Source organism: Tachyglossus aculeatus (assembly GCF_015852505.1).
Source record: "Tachyglossus aculeatus isolate mTacAcu1 chromosome 12 unlocalized genomic scaffold, mTacAcu1.pri SUPER_6_unloc_1, whole genome shotgun sequence".
NCBI lineage: Eukaryota > Metazoa > Chordata > Mammalia > Monotremata > Tachyglossidae > Tachyglossus > Tachyglossus aculeatus.
The window spans coordinates 14,442,096-14,450,711 of NW_024044828.1; positions in this window are offsets into that span (position 1 = coordinate 14,442,096).

Below are 8,616 nucleotides of genomic sequence, written 5' to 3' on the forward strand. Positions count from 1 at the left end.
TCCTCCTCCTCCTCCGCCGCCGCCGCCCCGTCGTCCTCGTCGTCGTCGTCGTCGCCGTCGCCTCAGCGGAGCCGCCGGGGGACCGTCCCCGCGGCGGCCCCGCTCCCGGCCGCCCGGCCGGCCGCCATTTTCGGGGAAGCTCCGCCTCCAGGCCCCGGCAGCGGCTGCCCGGCGCCTCGATGGGACGGGGCGGCGCCCGCGCATGCGCGCGCGCAGGCGCCGGCCGCTCCTCATCGATCGCTCGGGAGCCTCCGCCGGCCGGGGCGCGCTCTCGCGAGACTTCGAGGCGCGCGCGCGGGGGCCTCGCGGCGCCCCTTCAGACGGGGTGGTCGCCTCGTCAATCAATCGCACCTATTAATAATAATAATAATAATAATAATTATTATTATTATTATAATTGGCATTTGTTAAGCCTTTACTACGTGCCAAGCACTGTTCTAAGCGCTGGGGAGGACCCACGTGGGGCTCACAGTCTTCATCCCCGTTTTACAGATGAGGGAATTGAGGCCCAGAGAAGTGACTTGCCCAAGATCACACAGCAGACAAGTGGCGGGGTCGGAATTCGAACCCATGACCTCTGACTCCAAATAATAATGATGGTGGCATTTATTAAGCGCTTACTATGTGCAAAGCACTGTTCTAAGCGCCGGGAAGGACACACGTGGGGCTCACAGTCTTCTACAGATGAGGGAACTGAGGCCCAGAGAAGTGACTTGCCCAAGATCACACAGCAGACAGGTGGCGGAGCAGGGATTCGAACCCATGGCCTCGGACTCCAAATAATAATGATGGTGGCATTTATTAAGCGCTTACTATGTGCAAAGCACTGTTCTAAGCGCCGGGGAGGACACACATGGGGCTCACAGTCTTCATCCCCGTTTTACAGATGAGGGAACTGAGGCCCAGAGAAGTGACTTGCCCAAGATCACGCAGCAGACGGGTGGCGGAGCCGGGATTCGAACCCATGACCTCTGACTCCAAATAATAATAACAATAATGATGGCATTTATTAAGCGCTACTATGTGCAAAGCACTGTTCTAAGCGCTGGGGAGGTTACGATGGGATCGCAATGTCCCACGTGGGGCTCACAGTCTTCATCCCCGTTTTGCAGATGAGGGAACTGAGGCACAGAGAAGTGACTTGCCCAAGGTCACACAGCAGACAGGTGGTGGAGTCGGAATTCGAACCCATGACCTCTGACTCCAAATAATAATAATGGTGGCATTTATTAAGCGCTTACTACGTGCCAAGCACTGTTCTAAGTGCCGGGGAGGACACAGGGTGATCAGGTTGTCCCACGTGGGGCTCACAGTCTTCATCCCCGTTTTACAGATGAGGGAACTGAGGCCCAGAGAAGCGAAGTGACTTGCCCAAGATCACACAGCTGACGGGTGGCGGAGCAGGGATTCGAACCCATGGCCTAGGACTCCAAATAATAATGATGGTGGCATTTATTAAGCGCTTACTATGCGCAAAGCACTGTTCTAAGCGCTGGGGAGGACACACGTGGGGCTCACAGGCTTCATCCCCGTTTTACAGATGAGGGAACTGAGGCCCAGAGAAGTGACTTGCCCAAGATCACACAGCAGACGGGTGGCGGAGCCGGATTCGAACCCATGACCTCTGACTCCAAATAATAATAATGGTGGCATTTATTAAGCGCTTACTATGTGCAAAGCACTGTTCTGAGCGCTGGGGAGGTTACAGTGGGATCACAATGTCCCATGGGGGGCTCACGGTCTTAATCCCCATTTTACAGATGAGGGAACTGAGGCCCAGAGAAGCGAAGTGACTTGCCCGAGATCACACAGCAGACAGGTGGCGGAGGTGGCATTCGAACCCATGACCTCTGACTCCAAATAATAATAATGATGGCATTTTATTAAGCGCTTACTATGTGCAAACCACTGTTCTAAGCGCCGGGGAGGACACAGGGTGATCAGGTTGTCCCACGTGGGGCTCACAGGCTTCATCCCCGTTTTACAGATGAGGGAACTGAGGCCCAGAGAAGTGACTTGCCCAAGATCACACAGCAGACGGGTGGCGGAGCCGGGATTCGAACCCATGACCTCGGACTCCAAATAATAATGATGGTGGCATTTATTAAGCGCTTACTATGTGCAAAGCACTGTTCTAAGCGCCGGGGAGGACACACATGGGGCTCACAGTCTTCATCCCCGTTTTACAGATGAGGGAACTGAGGCCCAGAGAAGTGACTTGCCCAAGATCACGCAGCAGACGGGTGGCGGAGCTGGGATTCGAACCCATGACCTCTGACTCCAAATAATAATAACAATAATGATGGCATTTATTAAGCGCTACTATGTGCAAAGCACTGTTCTAAGCGCTGGGGAGGTTACGATGGGATCGCAATGTCCCACGTGGGGCTCACAGTCTTCATCCCCGTTTTGCAGATGAGGGAACTGAGGCACAGAGAAGTGACTTGCCCAAGGTCACACAGCAGACAGGTGGTGGAGTCGGAATTCGAACCCATGACCTCTGACTCCAAATAATAATAATGGTGGCATTTATTAAGCGCTTACTACGTGCCAAGCACTGTTCTAAGTGCCGGGGAGGACACAGGGTGATCAGGTTGTCCCACGTGGGGCTCACAGTCTTCATCCCCGTTTTACAGATGAGGGAACTGAGGCCCAGAGAAGCGAAGTGACTTGCCCAAGATCACACAGCTGACGGGTGGCGGAGCAGGGATTCGAACCCATGGCCTAGGACTCCAAATAATAATGATGGTGGCATTTATTAAGCGCTTACTATGCGCAAAGCACTGTTCTAAGCGCTGGGGAGGACACACGTGGGGCTCACAGTCTTCATCCCCGTTTTACAGATGAGGGAACTGAGGCCCAGAGAAGTGACTTGCCCAAGATCACACAGCAGACGGGTGGCGGAGCCGGATTCGAACCCATGACCTCTGACTCCAAATAATAATAATGGTGGCATTTATTAAGCGCTTACTATGTGCAAAGCACTGTTCTGAGCGCTGGGGAGGTTACAGTGGGATCACAATGTCCCATGGGGGGCTCACGGTCTTAATCCCCATTTTACAGATGAGGGAACTGAGGCCCAGAGAAGCGAAGTGACTTGCCCGAGATCACACAGCAGACAGGTGGCGGAGGTGGCATTCGAACCCATGACCTCTGACTCCAAATAATAATAATGATGGCATTTTATTAAGCGCTTACTATGTGCAAACCACTGTTCTAAGCGCCGGGGAGGACACAGGGTGATCAGGTTGTCCCACGTGGGGCTCACAGGCTTCATCCCCGTTTTACAGATGAGGGAACTGAGGCCCAGAGAAGTGACTTGCCCAAGATCACACAGCAGACGGGTGGCGGAGCCGGGATTCGAACCCATGACCTCGGACTCCAAATAATAATGATGGTGGCATTTATTAAACGCTTACTATGTGCAAAGCACTATTCTAAGCGCTGGGGAGGACCCACGTGGGGCTCACAGTCTTCATCCCCGTTTTACAGATGAGGGAACTGAGGCCCAGAGAAGTGACTTGCCCAAGATCACGCAGCAGACGGGTGGCGGAGGCGGGATTCGAACCCATGACCTCGGACTCCAAATAATAATGATGGTGGCATTTATTAAGCGCTTACTACGTGCAAAGCACTGTTCTAAGCGCCGGGGAGGACACACGCGGGGCTCACAGTCTTCATCCCCGTTTTACAGATGAGGGAACTGAGGCCCAGAGAAGTGACTTGCCCAAGATCACGCGGCAGACGGGTGGCGGAGCTGGGATTCGAACCCATGACCTCTGACTCCAAATAATAATGATGGTGGCATTTGTTAAGCGCTTACTACGTGCCAAGCACTGTTCTAAGCACCGGGGAGGACACACGTGGGGCTCACAGTCTTCATCCCCGTTTTACAGATGAGGGAACTGAGGCCCAGAGAAGTGACTTGCCCAAGATCACGCAGCAGACGGGTGGCGGAGCCGGGATTCGAACCCATGACCTCTGACTCCAAATAATAATGATGGTGGCATTTGTTAAGCGCTTTCTACGTGCAAAGCACTGTTCTAAGCGCTGGGGAGGATGCACGTGGGGCTCGCAGTCTTCATCCCCGTTTTACAGATGAGGGAACTGAGGCCCGGAGAAGTGACTTGCCCAAGATCACGCAGCAGACGGGTGGCGGAGGCGGGATTCGAACCCATGACCTCGGACTCCAAATAATAATGATGGTGGCATTTATTAAGCGCTTACTATGTGCAAAGCACTATTCTAAGCGCTGGGGAGGACCCACGTGGGGCTCACAGTCTTCATCCCCGTTTTACAGATGAGGGAACTGAGGCCCAGAGAAGTGACTTGCCCAAGATCACGCAGCAGATGGGTGGCGGAGCCGGGATTCGAACCCATGACCTCTGACTCCAAATAATAATGATGGTGGCATTTATTAAGCGCTTACTACGTGCAAAGCACTGTTCTAAGCGCCGGGGAGGACACACGTGGGGCTCACAGTCTTCATCCCCGTTTTACAGATGAGGGAACTGAGGCCCAGAGAAGTGACTTGCCCAAGATCACGCGGCAGACGGGTGGCGGAGCTGGGATTCGAACCCATGACCTCTGACTCCAAATAATAATGATGGTGGCATTTGTTAAGCGCTTACTACGTGCCAAGCACTGTTCTAAGCACCGGGGAGGACACACGTGGGGCTCACAGTCTTCATCCCCGTTTTACAGATGAGGGAACTGAGGCCCAGAGAAGTGACTTGCCCAAGATCACGCAGCAGACGGGTGGCGGAGCCGGGATTCGAACCCATGACCTCTGACTCCAAATAATAATGATGGTGGCATTTGTTAAGCGCTTACTACGTGCAAAGCACTGTTCTAAGCGCCGGGGAGGACGCACGTGGGGCTCGCAGTCTTCATCCCCGTTTTACAGATGAGGGAACTGAGGCCCGGAGAAGTGACTTGCCCAAGATCACGCAGCAGACGGGTGGCGGAGGCGGGATTCGAACCCATGACCTCGGACTCCAAATAATAATGATGGTGGCATTTATTAAGCGCTTACTATGTGCAAAGCACTATTCTAAGCGCTGGGGAGGACCCACGTGGGGCTCACAGTCTTCATCCCCGTTTTACAGATGAGGGAACTGAGGCCCAGAGAAGTGACTTGCCCAAGATCACGCAGCAGATGGGTGGCGGAGCCGGGATTCGAACCCATGACCTCTGACTCCAAATAATAATGATGGTGGCATTTATTAAGCGCTTACTACGTGCAAAGCACTGTTCTAAGCGCCGGGGAGGACACACGTGGGGCTCACAGTCTTCATCCCCGTTTTACAGATGAGGGAACTGAGGCCCAGAGAAGTGACTTGCCCAAGATCACACAGCAGACGGGTGGCGGTGCTAGGATTCGAACCCATGACCTCTGACTCCAAATAATAATAATGATGGCATTTATTAAGCGCTTACTATGTGCAAAGCACTGTTCTAAGCGCTGGGGAGGACACACGTGGGGCTCACAGGCTTCATCCCCGTTTTACAGATGAGGGAACTGAGGCCCAGAGAAGTGACTTGCCCAAGATCACACAGCAGACGGGTGGCGGAGCTGGATTCGAACCCATGACCTCTGACTCCAAATAATAATAATGTTGGCATTTTATTAAGCGCTTACTATGTGCAAACCACTGTTCTAAGCGCCAGGGAGGACAGAGGGTGATCAGGTTGTCCCACGTGGGGCTCACAGGCTTCATCCCTGTTTTACAGATGAGGGAACTGAGGCCCAGAGAAGCAAAGTGACTTGCCCAAGATCACACAGCTGACGGGTGGCGGAGTCGGGATTCGAACCCATGACCTCTGACTCCAAATAATAATAATGATGACGGCATTTATTAAGCGCTATGTGCAAACCACTGCTGTAAGCGCAGGGTAGGTTACAATGGGATCACAACGTCCCACGTGGGGCTCACAGTCTTCATCCCCGTTTTACAGATGAGGGAACTGAGGCCCAGAGAAGCAAAGTGACTTGCCCAAGATCACACAGCCGACAGGTGGCGGGGTCGGGATTCGAACCCAGGACCTCTGACTCCAAAGCCCGGGCTCTTTCCACTGAGCCGCTTATTGTGTGCAGAGCACTGGACTAAGCGCTTTATTGTGTTAGTATGTTTGGTTTCGTTCTCTGTCTCCCCCTTCTAGACTGTGAGCCCACTGTTGGGTAGGGACTGTCTATGTTGCCGATTTGTCCTTCCCAAGCGCTTAGTCCAGTGCTCTGCACACAGGAAGCACTCAATAAATACGATTGATTGATTGATTGATTAAAGGACAAGTTGGCAACATCTAGAGACAGTCAATCAATCAATCGTATTTATTGAGCGCTTCCTGTGTGCAGAGCACTGGACTAAGCGCTTGGGAAGTACAAGTTGGCAACATATAGAGACAATCAATCAATCGATCGTATTTATTGAGTGCTTACTGTGTGCAGAGCACTGCACTAAGCACTTGGGAAGTAAAAGTTGGCAAGATAGACAGTCAATCAATCAATCAATCAATTGAATTTATTGAGCACTTACTGTGTGCAGAGCACTGCACTAAGCGCTTGGGAAGTACAAGTTGGCAACATATAGAGACAATCAATCAACCGATTGTATTTATTGAGCGCTTACTGTGTGCAGAGCACTGTACTAAGCGCTTGGGAAGTACAAGCTGGAAACAGAGAGGCAGTCCCTACCCAACAATCATCAATCAATCAATCGTATTTATTGAGCACTTACTGTGTGCAGAGCACTGCACTAAGCGCTTGGGAAGTACAAGTTGGCAAGATAGACAGTCAATCAATCAATCAATCATATTTATTGAGCGCTTACTGTATGCAGAGCACTGCACTAAGTGCTTGGGAAGTACAAGTTGGCAACATATAGAGACAGTCAATCAATCAATCGTATTTATTGAGCGCTTACTGTGTGCAGAGCACTGGACTAAGCGCTTGGGAAGTACAAGTCGGCAACATATAGAGACAGTCAATCAATCAATCGTATTTATTGAGCGCTTACTGTGTGCAGAGCACTGTACTAAGCGCTTGGGAAGTACAAGTTGGCAACATAGAGAGACAGTCCCGACCCAACAGTGGGCGTCGTGCGCGGGGTGCCAGCCGAGCAGGGAAAACTGAAAAAAGGGACGGAGGGTCATTCAGTCATTCCTTCTATCCTATTTGTTGAGCGCTTACTATATGCAGAGCACTGTCATTCATTCAATCGTATTTATTGAGCGCTTACTATATGCAGAGCACTGTCATTCATTCCTTCAACCGTATTTCTTGAACGCTTACTGTATGCAGAGCACTGTCATTCATTCAATCGTATTTATTGAGCGCTTACTACATGTAGAGCAGTCATTCATTCCTTCAAACGTATTTCTTGAGCGCTTACTATATGCAGAGCACTGTCATTCATTCAATCGTATTTATTGAGCACTTACTGTATGCAGAGCACTGTCATTCATTCCTTCAATCTTATTTATTGAGCTATTACTGTATGCAGAGTATTGTCATTCCTTCAATCGTATTTGAGCGCTTACTGTATGCAGAGCACTGCCATTCATTGTCATATTTCTTGAGCACTAACTGTATGCAGAGCACTGTCATTCATTCAATCATATTTATTGAGCACTTACTGTATGCAGAGCACTGTCATTCATTCCTTCAATCGTATTTATTGAGCGCTTACTGTATGCAGAGCAGTCATTCATTCCTTCATATTTATTGAGCACTTACTATATGCAGAGCACTGTCATTCATTCCTTCAATTGTATTTCTTGAGCACTTACTGTATGCACAGCCCTGCCATTCATTCCTTCAATCGTATTTATTCAGCGGTTACTGTATGCAGAGCACTGTCATTCATTCCTTAAATCATATTTCTTGAGCGCTTACTGTATGCAGAGCAGTCATTCATTCAATCGTATTTATTGAGCACTTACTATATGCAGAGCAGTCATTCATTCAATCGTATTTACTGAGCACTTACTGTATGCAGAGCACTCATTCAATCATATTTATTGAGCGCTTACTGTATGCAGAGCACTGTCATTCATTCCTTCAATCGTATTGAGCACTTACTGTATGCAGAGCACTGTCATTCATTCCTTCAATCATATTTCTTGAGCGCTTACTGTATGCAGAGCACTGTCATTCATTGTCAATCAAATTTATTGAGCACTTACTATATGCAGAGCATTGTCATTCATTCAATATTTATTGAGCGCTTACTGTATGCAGAGCACTGTCATTCATTCAATCGTATTTCTTGAGCGCTTACTGTATGCAGAGCACTGTCATTCATTCATTCAATCGTATTTCTATACACAACAGTATTACTATACACAATGATTACATTGAGTCACCATTTAGGATCTACACCTACCAAGTTGGTGATGGGGAGGTTCCGTCCCAGGGGAGGGCTCTCAATCACTCGCATTTATTGAGCTTTCCATCATAATAATAATGGCATTTGTTAAGTGCTTACTATGTGCCAAGCACTGTTCTAAGCACTGGAAAGGATGTAATAATAAGAATAATAATAATAGCATTTGTTAAGTGCTTACTATGTGCCAAGCACTGTTCTAAGGGCTGAGAAGGATGTAATGATAATAATG